This window comes from Bubalus kerabau, chromosome 6 (genome assembly GCF_029407905.1).
Source record: "Bubalus kerabau isolate K-KA32 ecotype Philippines breed swamp buffalo chromosome 6, PCC_UOA_SB_1v2, whole genome shotgun sequence".
Classification (NCBI taxonomy): Eukaryota; Metazoa; Chordata; class Mammalia; order Artiodactyla; family Bovidae; genus Bubalus; species Bubalus kerabau.
In genome coordinates this window covers 20,115,845-20,132,441 of record NC_073629.1, presented here as the reverse complement: position 1 = coordinate 20,132,441, position 16,597 = coordinate 20,115,845, and the positions used below count along the sequence as shown (strand labels likewise).

Sequence of the window (16,597 nt, the reverse complement as noted above, 5' to 3'; positions counted from 1 at the left end):
GTTCCAGAATTATAACTTTTATTCTTAAAAAAAATTAGTGTGGAAGACTCCACAGCAAATTATTTAATAATTACAGTTGAAAAAATTTAAGCTATAATACTCAGGGCTGGGATTAGGGTAAGGTGAACTTTGTAAGTGGAGGGTCAGACCTTTTTTATTTACAATTACTACTTTGCTCATTATAAATTTTTTTGCACGAATATTGAGTTTTTAAAAATGATACATTTGCCATTTGAGGAAAGCATCCTAGGAACTTGTTTGGAAAACCAAGAACTTTTGAAGAAAGCACTAACCATTCTGTGTCTAGACTGCTGTTCTACTGATCCTGGACTTGAGGTACAATATTTCCAGCCTCCAGCCAGCTCTGCTTGCTTCAGACTGGCCCCCACAATCCTAACTGGCAAGAGTCAGTTCCTTAGTATCATCCTGTTGCTACTGCTCCGAATTCAGTGCTGTTTGTGTACTGAAAGACTCCTTGGCTTGTCACATGTCTGAAGTCAAGGGAAGGTTCTGTCAGCAACCAAGGGCCTCTCTGCTCAGTCCTGAATAGAACTTCCTCCAAGTACATGGCTGATCCCTGAATTTGTGCTACCAAATCCATGTGGTGGTTGTTTAATCACTAAGCTGTGTCCAACTTTTGCGACCCCATGGACTGTAGCCCACCAGGCTCCTCTGTCCATGGGATTTCCAAGGCAAGAATACCGGAGTGGGTTGCCATTTCCTTCTCCAGGGGATCTTCCTGACCCAGAGATCGAATCCCAGTCTCCTGCATTTAGCAGGCAGATTCTTTACCACTGAGCCACCAGGGGCGTCTGTATCTATCTAATATCTATAAATGTATTTAAAGGTATTTATAAAATATAAATATATCAAATCTATAAAGGTATATAATTATACCATTCCCTAGATTTTTCTCTAATTGTTTAATATATTGTACAATTTTAAACACACTGCATCCTTAAAGTTGTCTGCCCATTTACCTTTATTTTAGAAATCTGAACAAAGGCCCAGGATGGTGAAATTTAAATGTAAATAAAATAAAAATAATAGCATAAAAATGATATATAAAATACTATTTATCTTGATTCCTGAGCCTTTTTGTACTCAAGAGCCATACTCTAATTTCAACCTCTGTGCACGTGTGCGTGCTCAGTACTTGACCCTCTGCGACCCCATGAACTGGGCACCACCTGGGAATTCCAACCTTAAACTCCACCAAGATTTTGGGAGTCAGCCTTTAATTTGAAAACACTGCTTGAACTACATTCTTCTTTTAAAAATAAAGCCTACCTATTTGCAATGCAAATGAACAGCTATTATTATGATGCTGCCCTCCAATATTAGTTGAATAAAGGTCAATTTCTTTGCTTTGGAATGGGAGTAGCATTACTGCCCAATGTTCAAACAAAGCTTTTACTGCAAGAGCTCTCAGTGCCTCAGTATCTCAGAATTTTTTCCACCACACCCCTAAGGCAAAACAAACAAAACAACCAATTTAACCATTGCGTTATAGGGCCATACAATTTGATAGTTTGCAAGATGCCCAACAGATGGCGTCGTCTACTTGAAAATTTAAAATATTCCATAGCTAGTCAAGGGCCCATTTTAACGGGTAAAGTGCTTTACCAGATTCTAAGTGGTCTCTAATATTCTAATTATTTCTGTTTTCTCAAATCAAAACCATAAAGGAGAGATGCTATGAGTAAGGTAAGAAAAAGCTCTAAGGTATCAACTTTAACTTCCTTGTCATTTAGTTGCTAAGTCTCGTCTTGACTCTTTTGAGATTCCATGGACTGCAGCCCACCAGGCTCCTCTATCTGTGGAATTTTCCAGACAAGAATGCTGGAAGGGGTTGCCATTTCCTTCTCCAGTAAAATTTCTTAGATTTTCATTTAATTTACATATACAAAAGACAATGCTAGCCAGAAACTGAATTAAAAAGAAGCCAAATCCACATCCCAGGAGTTCTTTGAGTTAAGACTACACAACACACTTTTGTATTTTCCAGTCTAGTTCCACTGAAAGAGATAATATTCCAAACAACTTTTTTCTAACTAGTTTTATACTACTGTTCTTTGCTGTGTAACTTCTTAAGAGTCCAAAGCCAACAGATAATTCATGCATACTATAAAGCATCCATCAGAATGAATATAAACTGTGGATAAATGTTTTTTAAGGACTTTCTTTCAGCTCTGACCAGCTGCAAGCAAAATCTTCATACATATGCTGAGGAATCGGTAGAAAACTTTCTATGGGAATAAGTAGAACTATCTGAATGCAAATTGTGGTTTTTCAGTGTCATGAATACGGACATTTTAATACCATATCCAAAGGCTAGTCTTTTACCTCAACTACTTATAGCATCTTAAGAGACTGAGTTCAGGTTTTGTCAAACAATGAAGATTTATTAAAAAAAAACGAAAGTTTCCTCCACCTCACAGTCCAATTATGTTATTTCCACCATGAAGAAGGTATTCTAAGAAACAAAGAGTGGAAAAGGTAGCTGTGGAAAGATGGAAAGAAGGACATTTATATCCTAATTACTTTTTACCAAGTGAGGAAAAAATAACTCCCCAGGGTATATGCTCTGCCAAGACAACCAATGTAAATTAAAGGGTTCAAGATAAAAAGTTCAACTCAGAATATATTTTTCAAGATTTTTACAATGTGAAAGATGGAGTTAACCAACAAGGCGTATCAACTCAGAAAAATAATAAATCTGCTGACTGAACATATTTTATGACTTACACCCAAAACATCTCAGAAAGACACTGAAATCAAGTTTTTCAAACAGTTCTCAATTCTGATCTCGACTCTGTATCTGAGAATGGGATCATTCCTTTCATTTCACCATCTATAGCTCAGGGTCAAAAAATTAACTCCGCTGAAAAGATGGGCCATGCCAAAATAGATATCAACCTGAATTAAATTCCTTGTAAACTTTAAAAATGAAAAATGCAAATTTAGTACCCTTCTGTAGTTTTCCAGCTATCAAAAAGGAATTTTCATTAATACAATGAAGTGCTATATTTAATATCTCCACCAAGATGCTCAAGAAACACGACGATTCTCTGATCCATGAGAACACAGTCAAGTGATCTATGGCATACAGAGTTACCTTTCAACTATTTCTGAACAAAGAAGACAAGAATTACTACATATGTAGTACTAAAATGTATAAATCTTTCCAAACGATCAGTCTACTTGTGTTTAACTTCCCTCCACACTAAACCTTCAACTTAATTTCTCACAAGGAAAAAAAAATATCTATAAATTTTCTCTATTATTTTGCTATAAAGGATAAATGTACTCATAGGCTTGGCATATATTTCACACTAAAAAACAAAGTTATGTTCAAGTTGAAACATTTTCATTAAAAGGTGCCAGGTAAAAATGTGAATTTTGGAAATTAAAGGCCAGCATGTAGGGAACACCATGCTCCATCAAGAGGAAAAACTGGACAGGCAGTAAATTTGAGGATCACACTGTAGCCAAGTAAAGGGGCAAACCCCCATCATATTTCAACTATGAATCTCTGAATCACTACTCTAGGGATTCCTTTTCTGCTGTTCTTCAAATAAGATATAAACTTTATATACAAGAGTAGGGAACTCACTGGCAGTCCACTGCGTGAGGACTCTGCTTGACTATAGGGGGCCCAGGATGGATCCTTGATTGGGGCAAACATACACACACACACACACACACACACACACACACACACACACACGTAGACATATATCCATAACCCCAGTTTAAACATTTTCAACCAGGCTTTCCTGGTGGTCCAGTGGTTAAGAATCCACCTTGCTATGCTGGGACACTGGTTCAATTCCTGGTCCAGGAAGATCCTGCACGCCCCGAAGCAACTAAGCCCATGAGCCATAACTAGCTGCTCCCACACTCCACAACAAAACAAGCTACCACAATGAGAAGTCTGCACACTGCAACTAGGGAGTAGCCCCTGCTTGCTGCAACTAGAGAAAGCCTGTGCACAGCAAAGAATACCCAGCACAGCCCAAAAATAATTTTTTAAAGTATCAACCAACCTTATTTCATGCATGCCCTCTTTCCTTCATATTATTTTGAAACTAATTCCTAATATCCCATTCCTAAATATTTTGTGTGTTGTATGCTCTCAGTCATGTCCAACTCTTTTTTACTGTAGCCATGCTCTGTCCATGGAATTTTCCAGGCAAGAATACTGGAATGGGTTGCCATTTCCTACTCAGGGGAATCTTCTTGACCCAAGGATTGAGCCCGTGTCTCCAGCACTGGCACATGGATTCTTTACCACTGCGCCACCTGAAATATATTACCTATCTCTAAAAGGTAAGGACTTGAAAGAGCATGTATTTAAAAAAAAAAAAAAAATCACAGAGAATTCCTTGGCAGTCCAGTGATTAGGATCTGGCGCTTTCACTACCAGGGCAGGATTTGATCCTTGGCTGGGGAACTAAGATCCCGCGAGCCCCTCAGCTAAGTTAAAAATTAATCAAATAAACAAGTCATAGTACCATTAACACGCCTAAAAGATTTATAGTCTCAATATCAAATGTACAGGCAACACTAAAATCTCAAATTCTCTCAAATACCGTAATTTTTTTTTAAAGATTTATTTATTTTTGGCTGCACTGGACCTTCACTGCTGCACGTGGGCTTCTCTAGCTGAGCTGAGCAGGGGCTACTCTTGGCTGCAGTGTGCGCTTCTCACTGCGGTGGCTTCTCACGTCCAAGAGCACGGACCCACAGTGCGTGGGCTCAGCAGTTGCGTTACATGGGTTTAGTTGCTCTTTGGCATGTGGGATCATCCTGGATCAGGGATCGAATGCCCCTGAACTGGCAGGCAGATTCTTGACCACTGGGGAAGCCCCTCAAATACTGTTATTGGAGTATGATTTACAATATTGTATTAGTTTCCGGTGTACAGCGAAAGGATTCAGTTACACACGTTCTTATATCCATTCTTTTCCAGATTCTTTTCCCATATTGCTTATTACAGAATACTGAGTACAGTTTGCTGTGCTAAACAGCAGGTCCTTGTTGATTATCGATTTTTTTTTTTATTGGTTTTGTCTAGCTACACAGTATTGTGTATATGTTAATCCCAATTTATCTCCTAATTTATCCCTCCCTCCACCTTTCCCCTTTGGTAACCATACATTTGCTTTTTTCTTTTTCTTTATTTATTTGGTTGCTCTGCATCTTCATTGCTGCATCCTCACTTTCGCTAGTTGTGGAGAGGAGGGGCTACTCTCTGGTTTAGGTGTGCAGGCTTCTCACTGTGGTGGCTTCTTTTGTTGCAGAAGACAGGCTCATAGAACCCAATGGCTCAGTAATTGTGGGGCACAGGCTTAGTTTTTCTGTGACACGTGGAATCTTCTCAAACCAGAGATGAAACCGGTGTCCTCTGCATTGGCAGGTGGATTCTTACCCACTGTATCACCAAAGAATTTCATAAATTTGTTTTTGAAGTCTGTGAGCCTGTTTCTGTTTTGTAAATAAGTTCATTTGTATCCTTTTTTAAGATTCCAGGTATAAGTGATATTCTGTATTTGTCTTTCTCTGTCTGACTTCACTCAGTATTATAATCTTCAGGTCTATGCATGTTGCAGCAAATGGCATTATTTCATTCCTTTTCATGGCTGAGTAGTATTCCATTGTACACATGTATCACATCTTATTTACTTCTCTGTTGATAAGACATTTAGGTTGCTTCCATGTCTTCATTAAACATCATATTTCTTAAAGTTGGCTTTGATTTGGAGTCAAATAAGGTCTACATATTATGATTATTTGATAGATTTATTAGGTCTCTTAATTTCTAGATCTTGATAAGCTGGATCTACAGGCATGATTAGATACAGGTTTAACATTCCCCTCTCCCCCAATAAGACTACTCTTAAGGGCAGGATTTTGTTCCATCAGGAACCCTCCCATCCAGGCTCAATGCCTAGATATAGTCAGTCTAAATCTATAATTTCCTTTTCATTTGTTAACTGAAACACTCTGATTTAAAAAAACAAAAACATATCTACTATCTGGTTACCCAGTGGTGCAGTTCATATAGAAGTCTTGATTCTTTCCATCTTGCTTCTCTTTATTTACCGGTTTTCAAAATAATAATCTGTTTCACTAGCATTTCTTCAAAGTGACCAATAAGCTTGTTCTTAAACTATCATTATATCACAGTACAGATTTAATCATTTGATGTGCTTTGATCCACAGCAGTTAACCTTATTGATATTCAAAGTGTCCCATTTTGCTCACTGGAACTTCTCGGTCAGCTCCTGAGTTCTTGTGACACCATGCTTAGTAGTGTTTGGTAAAATTCTGGCTTTGGGATAAATAAAAAGTTCCAGGCTCATCTCCTACATTCCTGCCCCATATCAAGAATCATCAATTTCCCAAGGAACCCTGATTCCTTCTGTTACAGAATGATACTCCAAGATCACAGTCTAGATGCTAGGGGTTTCTCTGCTCATTGTAAACATGAAATTATTTCCACATTAATCCCCAACTCTTAGTCAGCTACCTTCTATTTGCTTCTGTGTCATTTGGGGAAAAAAAAAAAAATTCCACATCTACAAATAATCCTTGTCTTAGAACCTTAAAATTCTATCTTCTCCTGAGATTCCTGAGATGTTTCAATCTTTTAAACTTATATTTATTAATTCTCAGTACTTTCACTCTTTTCCAAACCTTTCCCTTCCCCTTCACAAGATGCCGACATCATTTTCCTTACTGGTAGAATTCACATCTAGTTAAAAAAAAAATTTTTTTTTAAGAAGAATCAAAGAGGACACAACATACAGATTTTAATCAAGTCCTTTAGCAAGTAACTTTTTTTTTTGAGTCTGCCTTCATTACCTTAACACAATCATCTAGGTTTTGTGGAATTTTTAAGCAGTTTATTTTTTATCACTGAGTAGTGCTTCATTGGAGAAGGCAATGGCACCCCACTCCAGTACTCTTGCCTGGAAAATCCCATGGACGGAGGAGCCTGGTGGGCTGCAGACCATGGGCTCGCGAAGAGTCGGACACAACTGAGCGACTTCACTTTCACTTTTCCCTTTCATGCATTGGAGAAGGAAATGGCAACCCACTCCAGTGTTCTTGCCTGGAGAATCCCAGGGACAGGGCAGCCTGGTGGGCTGCCGTCTATGGGGTCGCACAGAGTCGGACACGACTGAAGAGACTTAGCAGCAGCAGCAGCAGTGCTTCATTTATGGAGAAGTTATCATTTGTTTATCCATCCACATGTTGGCAGATAGTCGTTTTCAATTTTTCAGGTTATTATGAATAAATCTGCTATGAACATTTGGGCACAAGTCTCTGTATGTGCATATGTTTTCATTCTTTTGGATAAGTAACCTGAGAGGAATTTCTGGGTCATATGGTAAGTGTATGTCTGGCCACTTTTCCAAACACTAGGATAAGTAGCTTCTGACTTTCCCAATTTACAAGTCCTGCAGAGACGGCCTTGTTATTTATTTATTAATTTATAGTCATGCTATAAGGCATATGGGATCTTAGCTCCCGGACTAGAGATTGAACCCTGAATTAGAAGCACAGATTCCTCACTGATGGACCACCAGGGAAGTCTCTGCAACTTACTTTATAATGTGAAGTTGCTTAGCTCCTTTGATCCTTGAAGTTTCAGGCTCTTAGCTGATACGCTGGAACAATAGGAACATTCATATTTAACTAACATAAGATAATTCAATTTAACATTCTTCCCTTAACTACCAGAAATATTTGAGTGGGCAGGAACCATGTCTTTCTTGTTAAACTGAAAAAAACTGATTTACAATGTGTCAGTTTCAGGTGTACAGCAATGTGATTCAGTTATACCTACAGATGTTCTTTTTCAGATTCTTTTCCCTTACAGGTACTGAAATAATGAATATAGTTCTCAGTAACTATTTAAAAGACTGTCTTTTCGTGAATGCCAAGATATAAACAGATCACTCCAGACAATTTTAAACAAAACTTTTAAGTACTCCTAACACAAACTTTATCCACAACACATAGCTAATAAGGTTCTTTTTCAAGCAAATTGGGAGGTGGGAGGGGGATGAAATAAAGCAAAGACCTATACTTGACTTACAAATGAAGAGCTGCTTTCTACTTTCAATAAAATTTCCAATAGAGCTAAAAAAATGTCATCATATTCCAGTGTTCTTCAACATATAGTAAAAACAGTCCAAACTGTGCAACATATCTACAGAAGGTAACTATGTTCAACAGCTGCACATAGATTATATAAAAGGAGATCCAGATCATTAAGGAATCTACATATGCCAGTGGCTTTTATCCAACTCAGTAACATTCAAACAGGGATAATCTGCCCCCAGAAGACATCTGGCAATGTCTGGAGACACTATTGGTACTCACACCAGGGGTGGGGCTGGGGAAGGGTGCTGCTGGCATCTATCTAGAGACAAGTGGCCAGGGGTGCTATTACACATCCTACCATGCACGAGACAGCCAGGGACTTACCAGGCCCAAAATGTTAACACTGCCAAGACTGAGAAGCCCTGAGCAAACTGAATCCATGTTCTGAAGCAGAAATTTTAAAAAAATCACCTCACATTCTATGCATAAAGAACGCTCATTTTTCTTTTTAAACTGAAGTACAGTTGTATTCAGTTCAGTCGCTTGGTCGTGTCCAACTCTTTGAGATTCCGTGGACTTCAGCACGCCAGGCTTCCCTGTCCATCACCAACTCCCAGAGCTTACTTGAACTCATGTCCACTGAGTCAGTGATGCCATCCACCCATTTCATCCTCTGTTGTCCCCTTCTCCTCCCACCTTCAATCTTTCCCAGCAATTCTTCTTCAAAGAATCCCAGCAGATTCTTTACTAGCTGAGCCACAAGGGAAGCCCATAGTTGATTTACTTTATGTTAATTTTCTCATTTCTTTTTAAAATAATTTATCCTCTCTGCAACAGAAAAGATGAGCACAAGATTCCCATGAATTATTCAAATGGTTACACCTTACACAATAAAAACATTTTTATAAAGCTCATATAAATCTAGTTTTGTTTCACCCTATAATGATCTGCCCATCAAAGAGCTTGTTCCCGCCTAAGTATATAATTTCTCCTTAGAAAACTTTAGCACAGCACTATGATGTTAGTTCTCTAAATTTATGGTTACTATCAGTAATCCCCATTATCAGAATTAACTGTGGTAAATAATCCTTGTGAAAATAATTTCCCAAACTCCCCAAATCTCCATTTTGAAAATTTCTGGTTTTGACCTCTTTACTATTCTATTCCTCTATGGGTTGCTTTTGCTAAATATATCAATTCTTCTTGCCTCTTCAACTTTCAGATCATTTTCTCAGAGGGTGGCGAACCAAAATGACATGATGCAAACTTATTACTATGGTCTTTCTCAAAGTCTTATTGTGCTTGAACTTAAAATTACAGAAGTAGCTCTATATCTCAAAGCCAAAGGTTATGACAATAATAAGTCTAAATAGAAAAATAAAAATGTGAGCCGATAATCCAAACTTTACCTGTCGTCAGCTGTTCTTTTGTTAGAACAAAAAAAACACAAAACAAATAAAAGCTATTGACAATAATATGTAACCTCAATCAAATCTAGCACTTAAATTGAACTGCAATTTTTAGGAAGTATAGCAATAGAATAAGTAGTACCACAGGGAAATAATGAGATAAATCCAGAAAGTGGGACATTTTAAAACAAAATAATCAGACAAATGCAGAATACAGAATACTTTATAAAACTGCCAACACACTAAAACTGTCAAGCACACACCCACAATTACACACATGCACACACACAGAGAAGACTAAACCAGACTGAAAGAAACTAAAGAGATATGACAAAATGCAACACGTGAAAACTTCACTGGATTCTGGTTCATAAAAAAGGTATAAATGACATATTGGGGACAACTGGAACATTTAAAAATAGACTAGATATAAGATTATATTTGAGAATTTTACTTTTCTTAGAAAGGATAACAGTATTAGTTATGGAGGAAAATGTATTTATTCTTAGCAAATGCATGCAATGTTCAGTGGAAGTATCATGACTTTCAGGTGGTTCAGCAAATATATATTTTGGTGTTTTCTTATAGACATCAAATATGCCAGAGTGTTAAAAATCACTGAGTCTAGGTGGTGGGTTCATTGTAGACTCGCCTTGTATTCTTTCACCTTTTTTTACATGCATGAAATTTTCTTGAATAAGGTCTGAGAATCTAATGCAAAATATGGTGGCTACAGTTGGTAACACTGTGTAACTGAGATCCACTAAGAGAACAGAACTTAAATGTTCACACATACACAACCTAAATATGTGAGGTAATGGGTGTGTTAACTGAATGGGGGAATAGGTTCACAATATTTATGTATGAAATTACCATGATGTACACTTTAATATCCTACAATTTTATGTCAGTTACACCTCAATAAAGCTGCAATTTAAAAAAAAGAAAAAAACAGGGGGAAAACTACCTAATCATCTTTTGGTTGTGACATTTTATACCTCTATATTCCTTTTCCATTTTTGCTATTAATTAAATCAAACTGGTAGCCTTGTGGGTTGAATTTTCTGTTAACTTGTTTTCATTTCTAGGAGTAATTTTCACATACATTATATATACATATTTCTTAATATATTTCACAATAATTAAATAATACTAGAAAAAATAAAACCAAGTTGGGGTATACAGATTACCAAGGAGGTACTGCAAGATGAGAGAACATTGCCATCTTCCATTTATCAAGACATCTTGATCATCTGACATCTTGGTAACTATGTGGTTTCTCTGTTCTGTGGTAGTAATCTCACTGGTAACATGACTTCCGTGTACTCAGTACATTTTACTCAACACTACAACTTACACAGGACTACTAGTGATTTTAAGTCTCTGGCATTCATCTTTCCACCATAATATGGGTGTACCAGATACATACCTTTCGAGGGAGGACTGCAGTTACCTTAAATGCTGGCAAATATGGTCCTATAAAATCAGCTAATGAGTAAAAACCTATATAACTGAAAAGCAAGATACAAAGAGACTATGCAATCTTATTTGCAAGCAGCAAAAAGAATCCCTCAGTTACAACGGTCAATGTACTTCTGAGGTATTTAATGGGCAGAAAGGTTTACCTATCTTCATCTCAAGTAAGATTAAGAAAACATCTGTTTTCTACCAAAACTCTCCAGACAGATTTGGCTTTTGAAGCTCTGGATTCCTATGTCTGATTCTTTTATAGCACTAAAGTAAGTTCCAGGAATGAAAAATTCAGTACCTAACATTTTCAATTCACTGCTAGTGCATACCCATCCATAAATCAAGATAAAAAGAACATGTGGAACAGAAAAAAATGTTTTAAAAACAAAAAATTTAGAATACTACTCTCTCTTGCTCCTGGGTGAGAAATAAACATAATCCTCAAATCAATTTGCATTTGTATTCAAGTTGAAGGCAAAAGGAGAAGGGGGGGCAGCACAGGACGAGGTGGTTAGATAGCATCATTGACTTAATGGACATGAATTTGAGCTAACTCCACAAAACAGTGAAAAACAGGGGAATCTGGCGTGCTGCAGTCTGCTGCTGCTGCTAAGTCGCTTCAGTCACGTCCGACTCTGTGCGACCCCATAGACGGCAGCCCACCAGGCTCGCTCCCCAGTCCCTGGGATTCTCCAGGCAAGAACACTGGAGTGGGTTGCCACTTCCTTCTCCAATGCGTGAAAGTGAAGTCGCTCAGTCGTGTCCGACTCCTAGTGACCCCATGGACTGCTGCCCACCAGGCTCCTCCGTCCATGGGATTTTCCAGGCGAGAGTACTGGAGTGGGGTGCCATCACTATGGGGTCGCAAAGAATACGGACACAACTTAGTGGCTGAAAACAACAAACGTCAAGTTACCTCAATTTTTTTCCTTTAAAAGGGATTAATTCCAGAAAATCTATAGGGCTGAATACTTAGTATGGCTACGAAACAAATTATTGTTGAACTTGTAGCAAGCAACTTTTATTTACCCAGTCCATCCCTCACAGAACTATTGTGGAACCTCACATATAACTTTCACAATGGGTTCTTAAATACTCTTAATAATCTAATATTCTTAAACATAAAATACTTCTACTTATCTGGCAGCAAACTTCCTATCAAGAATCCATATATATTCATTATAAGCCCTCTACCGAACAACTGAAGTGAGCAGTTAAGTTTCCCATTTTTAAAGGGTTCAATATTCAGTTTCTCTCCCAAGAAAAATTCATTGACATGTCGTCTAAATTCCATTTCTACTCAATTTAACTCTGCCAAAGCTAGCAAAATGTTATTTCCTTCTCCTCTCCTCCCGAGTTACATGTAAAAATGTTTTTGTGGATATGGTTTATTATCACAAACCACACTGCCAAAGAATCTATCAAAGTCTTATCATACTGATACTATGACAAAGACACCACCAGTTCTAGGAACTGCAATTTAAATCAGAGATCTCCACTTACAACAAAAAGACATATATGGAGAAAAAAGACGAAACATCATTTGGAATATGTTTTATTTTACTGTCATATAATACCAGGCATTATTATGCACTTTACATTCATTATCACAATGAATTCTCCTAACTATGTCCTAAGTAATACACTTTATGCTGCTGCTGCTGCTAAGTCGCTTCAGTTGTGTCTGACTCTGTGCGACCCCATAGACGGCAGCCCACCAGGCTCCCCCATCCCTGGGATTGCACTCCAGTACTCTTGCCTGGCAAATCCCATGGATGGAGGAGCCTGGTAGGCCGCAATCCGTGGGGTCGCTAGGAGTCGGACCCGACTGAGCGACTTCACTTTCACTTTTCACTTTCACGCACTGCAGAAGGAAACGGCAGCCCACTCCAGTGTTCTTGCCTGGAGAATCCCAGGGACCGGGGAGCCTGGTGGGCTGCCGTCTATGGGGTCGCACAGAGTCGGACACGACTAAAGCGACTTAGCAGCAGCAGCAGCAATACACTTTATAGATGAGGTCAAATGAAGTTTAGAGAGTTTAAGTAACTTGCCCAAGGTTACAGCTGGTCTGGTAAATTTACTAAGCTTTTTTGCTCTGCAACTCTCTCCCAATTCACTGCCTCTTCCACTATTAACTCCAACTAACATTTCTGAACTCTCCACAAGTTTCTAAATGGGAGACAGATATGGATGATCTCAGGAGCAGAGGATAGGACAGACCCAGTTTCTGGTCTCAGAACCCCTTCACATTCTTAAAATTATTAAAGATCTTAAAGAGCTTTTATTAATGTGGAAAAGATCTTTTGATATTTACTTTAGAAATTAAAACGTAAAAAGTTTAAATATTTATCAGTACAATAAAAAACAAACCCATTACATGATAACATAATTAAAATATATAAACATTTTTCAATTAAAAATGACTATTTTTACCCAAAACAGTGAAATGATGTTGTTTTACTTTTGGAAATCTCTCACGTCTAGGTTAATAGAAGGCAGTTTGACTCTCAAAGCTGCTTCTGCCTTCAGCCTTCAGCCTCCTGTTCTATGTTGTTTTGGTTGTGTATATAATGAAGATCTGCTGTCACAGAGAGAAAAAGGGAAAAGCATTCTAAAAACCTTTTCAGATAGTTGTGTGTATGGAGACAGTACTAAAACTAGACAAATAATAGTCTCTTAAACAATAGCTGGATATTGGAATCTGAAACCCTACTGATGAAAGTTATGTTAAACTCCTTCAGTGTATGTTGAATTTTGAAGACTACTCACAGTGACTTGAGTTATGCAAAAGTCATTTGAAAATACAGATTTACTGAGTTATGCCTATCTGCCAAATCTCGACACATTTCACCATAAAATATATTTTAAAAAATCAGTCATTAACAATGACTTGCAAGGAAAGTCTTTTAAGTACCATAAGTTGTTAAACTTGAGATATCAAATTTTTAAAAATTCTAATTTTCACTCTCAAATTTTTATCACTGAGAACAAATACTGTCAATTGTTTTCCTTGAAGTGACAAGCTCACTTCATTTGCTTTCAAGAAAACACTGGCAAACACTCAAGTGTGAAAAACTGCAGTTTGTCAGTCGCTCTTTCCAAGTAAAAATGCTGGTCCAGGAAACATGCAACTCGCAGCTAAATCTCACAAGTGCCTTTCCTTATGACAAAGATTTACCTCAGCAGGCAGTATCAGTGGTTTATGCACATCTCCCATTTGGTCACGGATTCTTAAATTAAAAATACGTGTACCGAAGGGTTGAAATTTAATTTACTGCTTCATCAAAGACATTCTCAAGTAAGTATAGTAGTTGTTTCCCACAGCAGTTTTATCAAGTGTTGCCTTTGGACCATCAGTGCAAATGCCAGCGAAAAAGCTAACCAGGGTCTTAGTATTATTTTGAAAACAGTTACCACCTCGTAGCTCTCCTGAGAGGGCCTGAGGGGAACCCCAGGAATTAGAAGGCCACATTTTGGGAACTGCTTTTCCAGATTTTACCACTGGTTCAAGGTGGGGTGGACACAAAATCATGTTCATCCCAAGAGACTCTACTCTGTCAGGTTCCTTTAGCTTTAGATACTTCAGCATAGCTGGTACATTACAACCATAATGTAGAAAGGGGAGGAAATCAAGAGCATAGATTGCCACTTAATCATTCGAAGATGATAGTGTGAGCACCTTTATGCTAGAACCATAACTCTTAATATGGTGGTTACCTTAATCTATCTCAGCCGAAGGACTGCAGATTAAAAACGTAGAGACGATATACCCCCCTCAGCATCCCATCCAAATAAGCTTGGAGCTGAGGTATCCCGCAAACAGCACTTTTAGCGACCTGCAAGGTACTTTTTATGCATCCTGAAGTTAAGACCGACTGTGCTAAGTAGTTCAAACTCAGAATCCAAATCCCAGAGCCAAAAGCAACGGAGCTCAAAATTTAACGCCGTTTGCCAAGAAGCAGCCCTCCGCCCCCGCCGTTTCCCTTCATCTAGATGGAAAAATTCCTTTGAAAGTCAAACTGCACGTCTGTGGGGTTTTGCGCCGAGGTGGGAGGTGTCTAAAGGAGTGCAGAGGGCTGGGCCACAGTCTGCAATAGAATGACGGCTATTCCGAGACAGGACACCTGTATCTCAGTTTCCATCTCGAAAAAGAAATTTGGACTAAATGTCTTACAAGACTCCTTCCAGCTCTACCTTTTTCTGAGCTGAAAATGTCCTAGACAAGCAGAGAAACGCTCAGTATTATTAACAGTTTGAAGGAATCCCGCGTCTGACGGGAGAGAAAGCAGGACAACTTGCGAAAGCAGAAAAAGCAGGTGGATCAACGATATCCCTCCTTTTCAGAAGGTGCTAAGAATCTAGAGAAAATAGTCCCTGGGATAAACATGGCGCCCACCGCGGCAGGATATAACCATACGAAAATAAGCTTTTTCCGCCCCATCCCATTTTATAAATCACGGCGCCATCCCGAAGAAATTTTAGAGCCAGGGGAGGAGACTTTGTAAACTAACTGCAGCGCTCTAAGGCTTCGGATGTGCTATAGACGGGATTACATAACACAAGGGAGCGGCTAAGCAATCACTCATTTTCCTCCCCGCGCTCAAAAAGAGCGCCCCACTAGTTCCCCGGCGGGGGTGGCGGGGGAGGGCCGAGCACCACCCCCACCCCCAGGGGACGTCGGCCCGCCGGCCTCCCCGGCGCGGCCTCGCCCCCTCGCCCGCCCCTCCCGCCGCGCCCCGCCGTCTCGCCACCGCCCGCGCCTCCGCCCCTTCCCCAGCGGGCCGCCGCCCGCACCCGCGCCCGCCCACTCCTCCGAGACGCCTCGCGCCGGGTGTGCGTGTGGACGTCGGGTGTGTGCGGGACCGTGGGGCGCGAGTGCGCGCGCGCGCCGCGGCGGGCGCCGGGGGGCGGGGGCGGCCGTCAGGCAGACAGGGGCCTCCCCGGCCCGGCCCGCCGCGCGACTCCCGCGGCTCCCGGGCCGCACGCACTCACACACGCGCCCGCGCGCCGCACCCCACGCCGGCTGCCACCGCGGACCGCGCCGCCACTCGAGGGGGGCGGGGGCGCGCGCCACCGGGCCCCCGCCCCCACTCCTCGCGTTCCCGCCCCATCCCCCTCTCATTGTCTCGCCTCGGAACGTCTCGCCGAGCAAAAAGATAACGGAACCCCCGGGAGAAGGGGGTGGGGAGAGGGAAGGCTCGCTCGCTCACTCACCTCCCGTGGTCGTCGCCGCCGGTAGTCTGACCCGAGGAAGGCGCCGTCGCCTTAAAGGGACCTTGCACCCGGCGCCGGGAGAAGGGGGTGGGAGCAGGGGAGGGGACGGGGGCTTGGGGGGGAGACGGAGAAGAGGGAACCGTTGAAATCTCGTCTCCTCGAGGGTGAAAGGAAACCTCCCTCGGGTTCGAGTGATTTGGGGTGGATTTTTTCCCGAGGGGGGCGGGGGGGGCCCCGAGGGAGGGGGGCGGGGGGGCCAAGGAATGCGGCTCCGTGTACGGGAGCTGGCGCGGGGGAGAGAGACGCCGACTCCCCCCACCGACCCTCTCGCTCCGCGGAGGGATACGGCTCGTCACTTCCGCCCTCCCCCTTTTGTGGTTTTTCAA

General features: G+C 40.7%; 1 protein-coding gene across 8 annotated transcripts in view; it reads right to left on the bottom strand.

The window, feature by feature from the left end:
* Positions 1-16,323, bottom strand: part of POGZ (pogo transposable element derived with ZNF domain) — a 47,279-nt gene extending 30,956 nt beyond the window's left edge. For 4 of the 8 annotated variants that reach the window (XM_055584293.1, XM_055584300.1, XM_055584299.1 and 1 more), the window contains exon 1: positions 16,212-16,323. The gene's annotated coding sequence lies outside the window, so the exon portion shown is untranslated. Of the gene's footprint in view, positions 1-293; positions 318-7,617; positions 7,681-13,430; positions 14,668-14,714; positions 15,549-16,211 lie in introns of those variants that run through there. The other 4 variants (XM_055584294.1, XM_055584295.1, XM_055584296.1 and 1 more) reach the window with 4 other exon arrangements.
* Positions 16,324-16,597: the final 274 nt, after the last annotated feature.